We start from the raw sequence: 15,047 nt of genomic DNA, 5'->3' as shown, positions 1-15,047 counted from the left end.
TCTGTGAATGGAGTCCCCGGAGGTACGCAGGACACAAAACCCGTGCGATACCGCACAGCAGCCCTGCCTGATGTAGGTCGCTTGGAGCAATATTGTTTTTATTCTTTTATTCAGGTCATCAGTAAATAAATGTCAGTGACATGCCTACTACCTACTGGGCTTGGCAATTGTGTGTTTTATCTATCTGATTGTCCGTCCACCAGACTGCAATTTATGAAGGCAAGAGATCAGGTACGACTTGCATATTTTTATATCCCTAACCCCAGCCCAGTGCTCAGCACAAACAGGTTCTCAGTAGCTGTTTGCTGAATGAATGAACAAAATAATGCCAACGCTACGGAACCTTAGGGTTATGCCAGTAAAACTGATTGTAGCCAGGAGTTGTCTCTGTTTTTCTTCTACTTTCCCCAAGCATACAATACCCACCCAAAACTCTACACACAGGATGGGCATGGCTAGGAAAAATGAGAGAGGATGTTTTTAATTGGAAATTTCCTAAGTGGGGGGGGGAGGACATACTATCAAAGTATATACTTCATCCTCTTTCTTCTTACTGGCATCTCCTCCTTCTTCTGTGCCTCGGGCCCAGCCTAAGGCCCGTTTTCACCAATCCTTGCCAAATTATAGAAAGTTTGGTGACGCACATATAGATAAGGACTTCGCTCACTAAGGAGCATTTGCACCTAGGTAGAGGGCTCTGAAATTTAACAGTTCAGCCAAGATTTAGTGCAGATCCAGCCAGTGAAGCTACTACACCAAGGACCAGCAAATCAAAGATAAGTAAGACATCTTTCCAAGGATAAAAGAAGTTACACAAAAATACAAATGTCAAATGTTGTGAGTCTAAGAACCCTACAAAGGGATATTGAAGGTTCAGAGGAGGGAAAGCTGGAAGAATCCAAGATCTTTGCAGGGCAAGTGGCATTGAGATAGATCTTACTGTTTGTATAGGCATAGACAGGGCGGGCAAGGCTCTCTGAGCGGAGGCAAGAACATGGACAAAGATGGAGAGAAGCCCGGTCAGTTTTTCCCTTTCTGCTGGGGCTCATCATACACGGAAGGGACCAGGACAAAATGTCAAAACTAATAGCAACAATAGCTAATATTTCTTGAGCTCTCACTCCATAGCAAGTACTCTGTATTTAATCCTCATGACTGAAGAAATAGAGAGTATTACTTGTCCTTTTTGACAGATGGAAGACACTGGGGCATGGAGCAGTTAAATGACTTACCCAAGCTTGCGTCTCTTTGAAGGGGTGCGGCTAGCACTTAAATCCAGATCATCTGAACTGCCAAATCATATCGCAGACTATTGTTTTAGATTGTGTTTCTCAAACTGTGTTCCAGGGAACGCTGATCTTGTGAAATGACAGCTCTTCTCCCCACCCCCACTCCCACCCCACCCCCGAAAAAATACTTTTAGGCATCTACAAGTTTAGAGGGTTTCCTCTAAACTATCCTGTCCACCCTCTGGGAAAATTATGATACACAATTATTTATTAAATAATTTCTGATAACTCCTATTGTAAAGAGACAGGCTTCACTTGGTCTAACCCAGTGTTTTCCAAATGCATTTCACCAGAAAACTCTGCAATCATGTAGCACTTACTGATTACTTAAGGCCCAGTGAGCCACAGAAAACTTGGGAAACCCTACCTTAGGACTTATTCCTCTCCCCTCTCTTCCTTCCTTGCAGATGGAAGTCCTAGGAGAAATAATAACAGCTTCTCTTCATTTCATTCTAGGGTTTTTCCAAGTGCTTTAACAAATATCATCTCATCTCATAATATTTGAAGCTTTCAAACTATCTTTCTAATTTCCTTCTTTTTTTTTCTTGGAAGCAAAAACCCCACGTGATTACATTTATGTAGGTGTATTTCAGAAAGTTAACACCCCTGTCTATCTTTTATTCAGATCAGAAGGGTGAAATATTCTACTACTTAAAAAACAGAGAGAGAGAAATCCTTTTCTCCTAACAGATTTTATCAGTTTCTAGGAATTACTTAAAACGCGCTTATAATAGTAAATGTCAAAGATTAACACTTCTCAACTCCCTTAAGAGGTCTCCTGCCAGGCATTTATTCTGATACAAACTACTTTCCGTGAAGGATTACTTTAAAAGAACACAACTAATTTAAAGTAAAACATTTTAAAAGAAAATGAGAGTTTGTTGTTGTTTTTTTTTTAATCGAACATTTTAGTGGCTAAATGACTTTTCCCTCTCAGAATTATTTGCATTCAAAAACAGAGTTTGGCTTAACTCAAAGGAATGCCTCAAGCTGCAGGAAGAATATCTCGGACGGGAGGTGAAGGATGTTATTTTTATCCTTCGAGTCGCCCCACTTAGGCAATTGCATCTCTATCTCTCAGGTTTGTTGGGTTCTTTCTACTCCTTCTATCTCCAGAATTCCTGGACTGCGTGGACATTGAAATTCGAACTGGTGTGAAACCCCGCTCCATGGCTAACTCATAGGATAGTGCTTCTTAAGCTACTTTTATTTCAGTTTCTTCATCACTAATTATAAAATAACACTGTTTAATAACACTGTGTTGCTGTGAGAATAAAACTGGAACAGATGCTAAGTCTCTAGCACCCCGCCTGACACTTAGCAGGCACCCAGGAGGTATAAGTTTGCAGATCTCCACTTGCCTTGCAAACTGCAGGCAAGAAAGGCAACCAGGAGCCAAGTGTTGCCTCAGTGGCTCCAGAGCGTGGACTTTGAGATTTCTACTTAACACGGAAAAGTGAGTGAAGGTTTGTCTTCTCTCTGCCTGGCAACCCAACGGGAGACTGAAGAAAACCACTGGTTCCCCGCCCAGCCCCATTTCTCTAGCCCTGAACCCTATTCATTCCACAATGGCGGCCATCGTTCTAGGGCACCTGGCCCTTGGAAAAGGTGGCTCAGGGAGTCTTCACTGCTTCTCCTCGTTTGCAGCTCTGGCCACAAAATCACCCAGGAGAGTGGGGCACAGAGAGAGGCTTAGGAGACTGGGATGGGGGCAGGGGCCAGGAAACAAGCATGTTCTCAGCCAAATGCTAAGTTTAATAGCTTGAAAAAAAAAAACATCCTAACCCCCAAGGCCCAGAGGTCACCATCTGGAAATGGAAAACCATCCCCATAAATCGTTGCCCACTGCATTATCTCTGGATTTCAAAAGAAGCTGAGTTCAGCCTTAATTTCTACCTTTCGGGGCACCTGGGGGGCTCAGATGGTTAAGCGTCTGCCTTCGGCTCAGGTCACGGTCCCAGGGTCCTGGGATCGAGCCCCATATCGGACTCTTGGCTCAGCGGGGAGCCTGCTTCTCCCTCTGCCTCTCCCCCTGCTCATGCTCTCTCTCTCTGTATCTCAAATGAATAAGTAAAATCTTTTAAAAAAAATTCTACCTTTCACTGCCCCCATTTTTATGCCTAAAAAGGGTAAAAGGCTTTGGGACCCAAACTGTGGCTGTGAATGCCCAGGAAGGGGGCATGGGTTGTGGTAATGAAGGCAGCCTTGCCCTCTTCACAGCTCTTCAATGGCTCCACCCTAAGGTCGGGCCACACCCCACCAGGGCTATTGTGTTCCCCTTGGTATCCAGAGGCTGGGGTCTGTGGGCAAAGCCAGCAGATCAGCAAGCCCCTGCCTCGACTGTGGGCCCCTCCACCCTCCAACCTCCACCTTACACCCCCCAGCCTAAGAGAGAAGCCCTCTTCCCCTCTCCGAGTCCCTCCAGAAATCCCCCGGGTAGTCTCAGGTGTCACCTGCAACCAAAGCTTCTGTCTGCCCTGAGGGGCTTTGCACGGTCCCCAAGCCCTGTCACCCCAGGCCCCAACCAGAAAGCTGAAAGGCCTGGAGTTGCTGACATGAGGATAATGGGTCTGCTGGGCTGAAAGCATTCCAGTCTCCCACATTCAGTAGGAAGGGGTGCGTGGGGAGGAGGAAAGGTCGGCAGTGCTGATGGTTTATGTTTTCCCAAGCCAGCATTCCTCACAAACAGCTGTGTTTATACAAAAGGGGGGAGAGGGGGGAGAGGGAGAGAAAGGACGGTGTCCTGGGGATGACATCACTCTGTCTTGTCTGCTTCGGCTCCAACCACAGGGGCAGGACGAGGTGGGCGGTGAAAGCTACAGCAGGTTGGCGCTGGGGTGTTCACAAGCTCATGTGTTTGTTAGATATGGAATTTTCCGACTCCCCGCTCTGCTCCCTCCCTACCCTCGCTCCCAGAGCATCCTAACACACTGTGCAGAACACTGGTTTCCCTACAACAGCACCCTCGGAGGAAGGCTAGATTTGGGGGCTTGCGTTCACTCCTTCTAATCTCTTTAACAACCCCCCCCCCACCCCACTGAAGAAAAGCCTGACAGGAGGCAGAGTCATTAAAGTGAATTAAAATGCATCCAAGAAGAGATTAGCCCCCAAAGCCATTCCCATATCAGACAAAGGCCCCTTTCATGCAGACTCCAGCCGCTTGGAGCCCTGGAAGCAGAGATTAGGGAACAAATTCTCAGAACCCAGAAGCACTGGTTCCTCGGACACGGGCCAACACAACCTACTCTGGCCCGTCCTTAACAACTCGGCTCCTGCCGAAGCTACGTCTGACTTATTCAGACAGCGATGCTAAGGGAGGGGGTTCCACAGGGGCAAATGTACCCCCTCCGTTGAGCCTGTCTGGCCCTAACACAATCAGAGGCACAAGGCCCTCGCCCTTTCTTGCCCCTTGCCAGAGGACATAAAGCTAACCCCAGCCTCCGGTCTCAGTGTTTCATGGAGGATGGCCTTCCACCAGGGGTCTGGACACAGTCCCTTCTGAGCCCCATCACCTCATCTGCAGCGGTCTTGCTGAGCATCTATTTGGTGCCAGGCTGAGCGGGGCATGATATGGATACAAAGAGATGGCCAGAATGGGACCCCTCCCATCAAGGCACTTACTACCATATGTCTGAGGAAGACAGATGTGTTAAGAGTGAGTGCATTAAATATTATATGCACCTCATGAAGGCTGCCCAGAAAGACGCAGGAAGGGCACCAACCACGGTCGATTCTCTACCTGGAAAGCTCAGGATAATTTCATAATAAAAATGACACACGAGTCGTGTTGAAAGAGGAGTACATGTTCGGTAGGTAAATTTGGGCTGGAGATGGAGGAGGGAGGAGGAGGGAGAACATTCCAGGCAAAGGGTGCAGCGTGACCAAAGGCAGCGAGCACGCCAGAGCATGTTGCCCTGAGTAGCCTCTGAGGTTCTTCCCTAGAGGAGCAGAGCATCTGAGGAGCAGTGCTGCAAGAGATGACAGGAGAGGTACACGGGGGCTGGGTTACGGAGAGCCTCGTGTGCCAGTCTGAGGAGCCTGAAGACATGTCATCTTCAAACTTTGGAGCTGCTGGGCGATTTTAAGCAAGGGACAGCCCATAGTCAGCCCTGCGTTTTAGATAGATCATTCTGGAAGATGTCGAAGGTCTCCACCAAGGGAGACCAGGTGGAAAATTATTTTAAGAACCCAGAGAAGAAAGAGCAGGTGAGATTTGATGGGTGGTGATGGCAACGCAGGGGTTGGTGAGAAGGAACATGTGTATGAGACATACTGAAGAGAGAAAAATGGAAGTAACGGGCCTTCATCTGATATGAGGAGTCAGGGAAATGGAGGGATCTAGAATGACTCCAAGACCTGGTGGCTGGAAGATGTAGTGTCAGTCTCCCAAACAAGTGTTGCAAGGGAAGAAGGCTGTTGGGGCGAAGGCACCTGTCTCCTCTTGGGCACCAGCTCCAGCCTCTCAGCCTCCTCCCGTCTCCAGGCCAGGCTTCAGCTGCTGGCTCTGGGCGGGTGCCACAGCCCAGAGCCGGGGCAGCCTGGCTCCACCTCAACCTGGACACTTTCGCTGGAACGTCTCACATCAGGGCTTCTCTGGCCTACGGTGGTGTGCATGCCTGATGGGACCGCTGGGCACTCACATGTGCCCAACCCAGAAGCGCAGGAGCATTCACGCCCAGTGGGCACCCAGTAGGTGATGGGATGATGGGAAATATTTCTCCTTCTCAGAAGGTACCACAGGCTGCTGGTGGCCAACTTGGCAATCTATCTTTGTACTGGATCTCTCTCTCTCTCTCCTGTTTCATTTTCCTTTTCCCTTACTCCTCTTTGGAGTCCCAAATAAACTAATCACACATTGAATGTTTAATTTTATATGTCAGCTTAGCTGGGCCACAGTGCCCAGATGTGTGGTAAAACATTATTCTGGGTGTTTCAATGAGGGTGTTTTTGGATGAGATTAACATTTAAATCAGTGGATTTTGAGTACAGCACACAATGCAGGTGGGCCTCGTCTAATCAGTTGAAGGGCCGCATAGTGTAAAAGACTGCCCTCTCCCAAACAAGAAGGAATTCTGCCAGCAGATGGCATTCAGCTTTGTACTGCAGCATCAGCTCTTCCTGGGTCTCCAGGCTGCAGGCCTACCCTGAGATTTTAGATTTATCAGCCTCCTTAATGTCATGAGCCTGTTCTCTAAATCTCTTTGTATGTAAATATGCATTCTTTTTGTTCTATTTCTCTGCAGAACCCTGACTAACACAACATATAAGTCTCTGTCTCGGGGTCTGCTTTCTGGGGAACCCAGCTTAGAGGAATGATGTTGATCTGGGATTACAAGGAGGTGAAGATGAATACCCAACAGGGGGTACCTACAAAAGGAATATGGATTTAGGAGTCACCCATCTGCAAATGGCACTTGAAGCCAGAAGGATGAATAGAGGGAAAGAGAGATGACATAGGTCCTTCAAAGACTCCAAAAATCATTATGTTAGATCCCTTGTCTTCACCCAAAATAAATGAACTCAATTTCTTTGTACAAACTTACTCAAATGTTTTGGGAGAAGGGACTAAAGGGGCAATCTCATTAAAATAAAAGAAGCATCACTATGCCCATAAAGGATGAGTGTCACCAGGGGGTCACAATTTCAACTTGAGATGTTTGAAAACAATTGCACTCGCTCACCCAGTCTTCCATAGGAAGTCCCATTGTCCGCAGCCCCCAGGTGACAGCGGCCACTACGGTGTGCTACAGAAGGCCACCTCCTTCTGGCCCCCAAAGCAGGTGGAGGGCATGGCTTTGTCTTTTGGAATAGAATTATTTTTTTTCTTTTAGAGAAACCCCTACTACAAATCTCCTCAATGGCCACATCCTTCACTCTGGCCCCATGGCATCCTGGCATAGACTGAGGTGGGAAGGGCAACACTGAAGTTCTTGTCCTGGCTCTAATCTCTGATTGGTCCTGCACATCAATTCCCTTCTCTGGCCTCAGGCTTGTCACACAGGAAATGGGAGAGTTGAGCCAGGTGTCCCTTAAGCTCCCTTTTATATTTAGCATCGTGACTTTTTTTTTTTTAAGATTTTGTTTATTCATTTATTTGAGAGAGAGACAGAGCATGCGAGGCTTGACAAGAGGCTCCATCTCACAACCCTGAGATCATGACCCGAGCTGAAAGCAAGAGTCAGATGCTTAACCGACTGAGCCACCCCAGTGCCCCTAGCATCCTGGCTTTCTAAGACGTCACGTGTTTACTCCCAACACATCACTCCCCTTTAGAGACTCCCATGATGCTCTCCTCCTTGGCACGGACTCTCAGGCCATTTTATTGGGTGATCAGCATATGCTCAACACAACACACCACACCACGCACGCGCGCGCGCACACACACACACACACACACACACACACACACACACACACACACACACCACATAGTTCTGTGTTCACTGCTCCACAGTCTGTGTCCACTCCAGTACTCCTGCCCCCACATGGCCTTGCCTCCCCCACCTTCATTTTCATCTGCAGAGGAAAGTTCTGGAGGAGGTTGCAGATGTAAAAACTCAGGGACAAGAAAAAGGCAACAAGGATACCAATGAATATTTAATAAAAACTTCCCCCAACCTACCCTTTCAAAAATGGAAAGGCTATTTGTCTTTCATCGTTGACTTAGCTACTTCATCGGCAATCAGGGAAGACCCTTTTCTTATTTAGTTCTTAGAGGAATCTTGACTCAGGTTCATCTTTTAATTGTTTGTACTTATTGTAACATCTGTGCACATTCTGCAGCCTCCGACAGTTTTATGTTGCTTATGCGGTACAAAACACCGAGAACGCACATTTGCAGGCCAAGACTCTCACTGGTAATGTTCAGAGGGGAAGAAGGCCACCGGCCTCTAATCGCCCCATCTGAGAGACAGAGCTCACCTACCCAGGGTTTTTCTCTCTGTCTCTTGTTTGCTTCCTTCATAACGCCTCTTTGCAAATATATACATTCACGCTTTTGTTCTGTTATTACCCAGCTGGACCGCAAGACCCCGCGGAAAGGCACCCTTTGAGCTGCCGCATCCCCAGCTCCGGTAAAATGTGAGGCATTGAATAGATGCTCAGCAAATGCTTCGTGGATGTTGGTTCATGAAGCAGCCGGGCCAAAAATGCAAGACGTTACATCTTATGACAAAATTAACAACCCCCAAGCTTCAGCTGTTCTCTCACTTGCAGACTGTGAAAATTAAAACGGGCTGAAAAACATCCAAATTATGAGGGCCATGGGGCCCTGGAACAAGTTGAAATAGAAGGAAAAGCCCTGGACTGAGAGCCAGGAAGTCTGAGCTCAAATACCAGCTGTTTCTTTATCAATATATGACCTTGGGCAAGTAGCTTATTCTCTCTGACTCTCGTTCCTATAAAAAGAGGAAATTATACCTGATCAGTATTTTTTTTCGAGGTTTCAGGACTTCATATTTTTTACAGCAGGTTAAAGGAGCATTTCATTAGCATACAATATTACCTACATTCAAATGTATGATATTTACTTGTATGATTGTTTACATGAATAATGGGACTGATGAGGCTGTTTCGATGAATACAAAAATATCAGATCCAGAGCTATGGAGAAAAGCTGACACCTTAAGTTTAATTACACCATCTCAAAATTCAGATTCACACAGATAAGTGGTTTAAAAATGGTGATTCCTCAGATAACCATGTCTGACTTCCAAGCATGTGCCTAAGGGAGTAACCTGGTAAGGCAGAGGCTGGTTAGCTGGTCAACTACATTTCTCAGAGTCCCTAGCAGTTAAATGGGGCTACGTGACACATTTCCAACGAATAGCATGGAAATGGAAAGATGTGCACAGCCCCCCCCACAAGAACCTCTGACACATAATTCTCCACGTTCTTTGCTCTTCTGCTGGCTTGATAAACACAGACCCAGAAAACCCAGGTGAGAGATGGTAGAGTCACAAGATGGAAGGAGCCTGGGTCCCTACACCTCTGCTTGAAGGAGAGCTGGCCAGCATTTGGAAACACCCATGTTAGGCTTTATTATTCTAGTGTACTTGATCCATTATGTAATTTTTTAGAGCAACTAACACTACCCTAATTACCTGGCAACACAACTTAACTTTTTAGGGTTCTCAAATGCACATCTCAAAATGCGGTCTATGACACATGTTGTTTTCATTGGAGCTTTTAAAATAGTTTATGTTTTTCAGAATGAATTGTGAATAAAATAAATAAATGTTTGTGATATCCCTGAAACTCCTTTATGAGGCCCCAAGTCTTTATAAAATGTATTTGAAAATCACTGAGCCAGGACTAGATGCTTTCAAGATCCTTTCTGGAGCCAACATATTATTGTTGAATCATACAGGTCTTCATAAAGAGGAAATAAACTCCTTTTGCCTCTGAAATAAAACAGCATCGAAGAAATGCCATGGGACATCCATGGTATTTCTAGCTTAATTGTTGCATATTTAGGGGAGGGAGGTCCTTCTTTACAGAACTTTAGTTCCAGGATCTTATTTCTTTTAGATGTAATAACCATCATGCTAAAAATGGCCTGAACACTCTGTCAAGCAATGACATAAGTTGTCTGGAAGGTCCTTCAAAGCAAAGTCAAAATTAGAACAAGTTTTTCACTGGGTTCTATTTATGCACAAACACATTAATAAATGGCACTTTGATAAATCTCACAATTACTAACCAGAAGAAAAACCAGCAAGGCCATTTTTTTCTGCTGTGGTCTTTCTTCAGGAACCCTGATGCTCAGAAGCTGGAGGGTGACAACAATGACCTCTGCCATGTGCAGTCACAGTCGCAAATGGTTGCCAGGCCCAGGTCCAGATCAGAAATGCCCCAAGCCACAAGGAAACCCGGCCTTCACCTGCAGGCAGGACTACCCCAGGAACTTTTTCTAGGCTCATAGGAGGGCCAGTCTCTGGAGAAGAAAAAGAGAAAATAGCAATGTGGAAAACCTTGACATTTCCCAGATTCTAAATTTATCTTAACTTAGTAATGTTCACCTCTGGGGACAGGAGTACACTATCAATCTTCAGGGAGTTTAAGACCTCAGAGAGCCAAATATCATTAGTGCCTGCCAAGCTTGAGAGCCTTGAAGAGAGGTATTAGCCTAAAGGATAAGGCAGAGATTCAGAGTCACTTTGGATCTAGGCATCCCCCAGTTTGAATCCAATGGTTCCCGTGCTGCCAAGTGACCTTAGAGAAGTTACATAACCACCCTGAGCCAGCCAGCAGCTTCTAGTGTGAAAATGGCAACAAGAGAGGAGCTCGGGTTCCAACCTGGTCCAGCCCTGAGACCTCATGCCCAGCCATAGGCCTCTTATCCCCACTCAGCTTCACTTTGCCCCATGGTTCTAAAGCACCCTGCTAAGTGCTGAAACTTCCAGAAGGGGAGGGTGCTCTGTCCCTGCAGTCCAGAGACTCCGAAGCCACCGAGTCCTTGCCCAAGTTATGTGGTAGAAGGGGAGAGGTTGTTTTCCCTTTTTTTTTTCTTTTTCTTTTTCTTTCTTTTTGTTTTTTTTTTTTTTTTTTTTTAAAACTTGAGAAGCTTGGGGAAAAGAATCTGTGTGAGCCCCTGCAAAGATGTAACTCAAGATGGCCTCCCATCTGGGCCAGGCCTGCCAAGTGTCAAGCTGGAGACCACAGAGAGAAGGAGGGTTTCCACACAAAGGAGGCATAGGTCTCTGGGAGTAGATGATCCAAGGGTGAACCAAAATAAACTTGTCAGAGTCTGAATGCTGGGACAGGCAAAACTACCTTCCAGTACAGAAGGCCTCTCATCTCCTGGGCCAGACTGCAGATTGGTGCTTGGAGAAAGAGTATAAAATGGCTCATATCCACTCTTCATTGCATGGTTGTGGCCTTTGCCAAAATGCCAGAAGGCAATGCGGGATGGTTGACAGGTTGATTTTTTGCCTATCTGGCCTGCCTTATCCATCCTATCTCATTACACCGAGGTCCCAAGGTCAGACAATGGAAAAAAGTAACTTACTGCACTCTCCTTTCAGAGGGATTATATAAATCCCTATTCCATTTCTGAGGATAGTCCTCATCCCAGACTGCTTCTTTTCTCGCCAGATTTACTTGGCCCCACCTGCCCCTAAACCTTAGTTGCTTGCCCCATGGAGAGTCTCGGCTGCTACCAGTGCACCCCCTCATCTTCTGAAACTGCCAGCTGACTCAGCATCCTCACAGAGCAGGAGCTGGGTTTCCATTGGCCTCCAGCACACTTGCTCCGGGGTGAGTGTTCCGGTGGTTTCGGAGCCTCAGCAACTCCAGCACCCAGCTCTGACCCAGCTAGATTCGCGGAGCTTCTGCCTTTCCCAGCAGCTGCCTAAACGGGTCAACTCTGAATCATGAGAGGCAAACAATACGAAGAATCTAGCTGTTAAATTCTTCTCACTACTCTCCAGAGTAGTCTCCAAAGGACTGTTCCCAGATGTTCCAAGATTATTCCTTACGATCGCTCCAGAGAGATTTGCCATGTGCCCAGATGACTTGCTGTGTGTCTTCTTGCAAGCATGTGGCCAACGCCATAATGTACCACTTTGGATGTTTCTTTCCCTCCTTCTCTGCCTCCTCTTCTGTATCCTTCACTCTTGCTGCCCTCAGACTGTACTCTCCAAAAGAAACTATTAGCATGTTGGCCTCAGGCTCTATGTGCTAAAGAATGTAGCCTAAAACAGCCCTCATTATCCTTACTCTCTCTCCAGCTGGAGGGATTAATTTAGGCAGGCCGCCCTCACCCCCACCCACTTAGCTCTTCTATGCCCTCCCTCTTCCAACCATGTACCTCCCAAAAGGAAGTAGTGTAGTACACCTCTCCAACAGTTACGCCAATGACTTATATTCACTTTTATTCATTTCATATATTTTTGGTTTTATTCATTTGTGCAGCAAAGAAGACCCAAAGCTATAGTTTCCAATGTCAGAGTTTACCCTGGAGTAACATTTCCCAAAGTCCAAGCCACAGAACACTGGTTGTGTGGGATATTAAAAAGTAGATGGTTTATTCTCAAATACACTTGGGTGCCTGAGGGTTAAACAAAATGAAATTGTTTCCCTGGCCCTGTAGGGTATCTGAGGGTTTACTATAGTGTTGCATGGTGTTCCCCTCCAAGAAACGAGTTTGTGGTATTTTCAGAATTTACTGGAACACACCCTTTTCTCCCCGAGCATCTCAAAGGACTGATGCTACATGAAATACTCAGTTCCTATGCTTACAGATGTGGCAGAAATTCTAGACAAACCAGCTCCTGGGAACAAGTCTCTCCAGTTACAGAATCTTTGGGTCCCTGCTGAAAAACACCACAACTGTCTAGAGTCAGTCTTACTCTACTATCTAGAGACTTATAGAACTAATAAAAGCTGCACTTAACCACCCAGGACTAATTCTAGGCAGAGCCTACTTCCTTCTTCCTATGCTCCATCCACAGAATGATTTGTATTCATGATTCACCCACTTCTTTTCCACATAAGGCTACAGCTACTCCTCCCACCCCACTTACAACCACTGTCAACTGGACTCTTCAAATCCCAACAGAAAGAAGAAACCGAGGTACAGCTCGCCTTCCCAACTTGCATATTCCCACATGTGCCCCCACCCTGCCTCACTCAACTGATCAACAGTTACTGAGGGTTCAAAGCATTCTGGGTTCCTCCCCACCTAGTAGTGCTCCCTAAAGTCACTTTTCAGTTTTGGATTAATAAAGTGCAACTAGAAAGCTTGCTGCAGTCAGTCCTGGGGGCTCAAGCTGCCATCACTACATAAAATCTCAGGGGTGAAGGCTTCAGTAAGCAGAGCAGGCTCATGCCTCCTGTCCCTTTGGTAATAAGCAGCGGAAACGAGCTTCTGGCGAAAGCCGGTGTCCCACATAAATCCACATGTTAGCAGGTCTGCCTGCCGGAGCAATAGAGGTGTGCATGGAGGAGGCAGCATGGCGGCGCCCGGACAGAGCATGGAGCTGGGAATGGTCTGCGGAGACTACCGAAACCAGCTCTTTCATCTTGCACAGGGGGAGACAGAGGTCTGGAGAAGTAAACTTGCTTGCCCAGGGCCACAGCATGCATTAGTGTTGAGCTAGGAGTAGAACTCTGGGTTAATCTTCCCAAAGCAAAATACGGGGCAGCTCAGCCAGCTATTTTGCATAAAAGCCTCTCTCTGGGTCTTGAAGACATTAGTGTGTGCCTCCCACGTTTGGGGAGAGAGTGACATCAGCAATGGAGTGAAAATTGGGAAGTGGAGATTATTCTGAATCTCTGTGCCTCTGTTTCCTCCTCTCTAAAGGCACAGCACAGAAATGGGAACACAATGCTAACGTGCTTAGGAAGAATTTTGAAAGACAATCTGTATTCTAGATTCTCCCATCGCGACAGGTAACTAAACCTAATTTAACAGTTTAATTAGAGGGACACACTGTTGGAATATAGAACAAGGAAGAGCGGAGAAAAAAATAAAAAGAACTCTGAGCTAAATTCCTCCCTGGTCTATCTAAGCAGAACACCCCTCCCTTCAACACCCTGGACTTGCAGAGCCCCCTCCTGGGCAACAAAGACTAACCCAAAGAGAGGGAAGAGCGCCTATTTTGTGGCCTTTATATTTTAATATAAATTCTCATTTAGCCACACAGGGCATGGGGAAGACAGCACCATGAGTGCAACCCAAACCCCAGCTAATAGGACAGTTCTGCGCAATCCCAAGGAACCCCTCAGATTCCAGCGCTCTGGAAACTCTGCCCTGTCTTCTGGCAGCTCTCCAAGGCCAGACGCATAGGCTCTGCACACGGTGTTCCATGAGCAAGCAGCGTGTGAAGGGGACGCATTAGCCAGGGTAACCGAGAGCATCGGTTACCAGGAGAATCCTTCTCAACGTCAGTTCTCACTTCCTGTCCTCCCGCGGGACTGGCGTTCAGATGCACCTCTCATCTCTGGCTTTTGGAGAAATGCAACCAGAAAAAAAAAAAAAATGCTCCCTGCCAATCCATCATCCTCTCTGCTTAGTCCCCAGCCTGGATGGAGCATGAGACACACTGTGCCACTCTGGGAAAGCCCCTCCACTCAGGACCTCACACACTCTGCGTGTGTGACCAGGGGACACCAAAGGCATCTTTATCTAGTGTGCCTGCTAGCTCTGTGGCTCGGGACTCTACGATTGGATGGCAAACAAAACAGGACAGACCAAGATCTCCCAGAGTGTTTCATCAACCAAAACCTATGCACACTCTCAAACATATCAAACAGTCCCTCTGCGAGGATCTTTTTCTTTAACCCGGCAAATGTGACTCTGCAAAGCCTTTGCACAAATGTCTATGATGACCCACCAATCATGTTATGGCACTTTGCCCTCCATGCCCCCCATCCAGAAAAAGTCCAAAAGAACAAGTCTCCCCTTGACCTCTCCGACCCTGTGCCAAATCCTTCTTTGTCAAGATTGTCCAAGAAAGGGAAAGAAGGAGCAGGTAGGACAGATTGGGGGGATGTTAGAAGGTCATCCAGACAGGGCAGAGACTCAGCTGCCTCACCTTTTTCTGGTAAGCAGGAACAGATGATCTCAACCTTCATCCTTCCTCTCTAAGGTCCCCAAATTCCTCTCAGCCTACCTGAGCGCTCTACTCCATCCACAAACTGGCAGACCATCCTCCCTCAACCAGGCCTTCTGACCAACCCCTGGGCCTTATTGTTCTATGGGGAAGGGAAGCTGGCCGAGCTGGAGGGAGCATGATGTCTCTCCTCATTTGCAAA

Source organism: Callorhinus ursinus, unplaced genomic scaffold (genome assembly GCF_003265705.2).
Source record: "Callorhinus ursinus isolate GAN/ISIS: 27379988/994484 unplaced genomic scaffold, GSC_fseal_2.0 scaffold2, whole genome shotgun sequence".
In the NCBI taxonomy this organism is placed as follows: Eukaryota; Metazoa; Chordata; class Mammalia; order Carnivora; family Otariidae; genus Callorhinus; species Callorhinus ursinus.
This window is presented reverse-complemented; position numbering follows the sequence as displayed.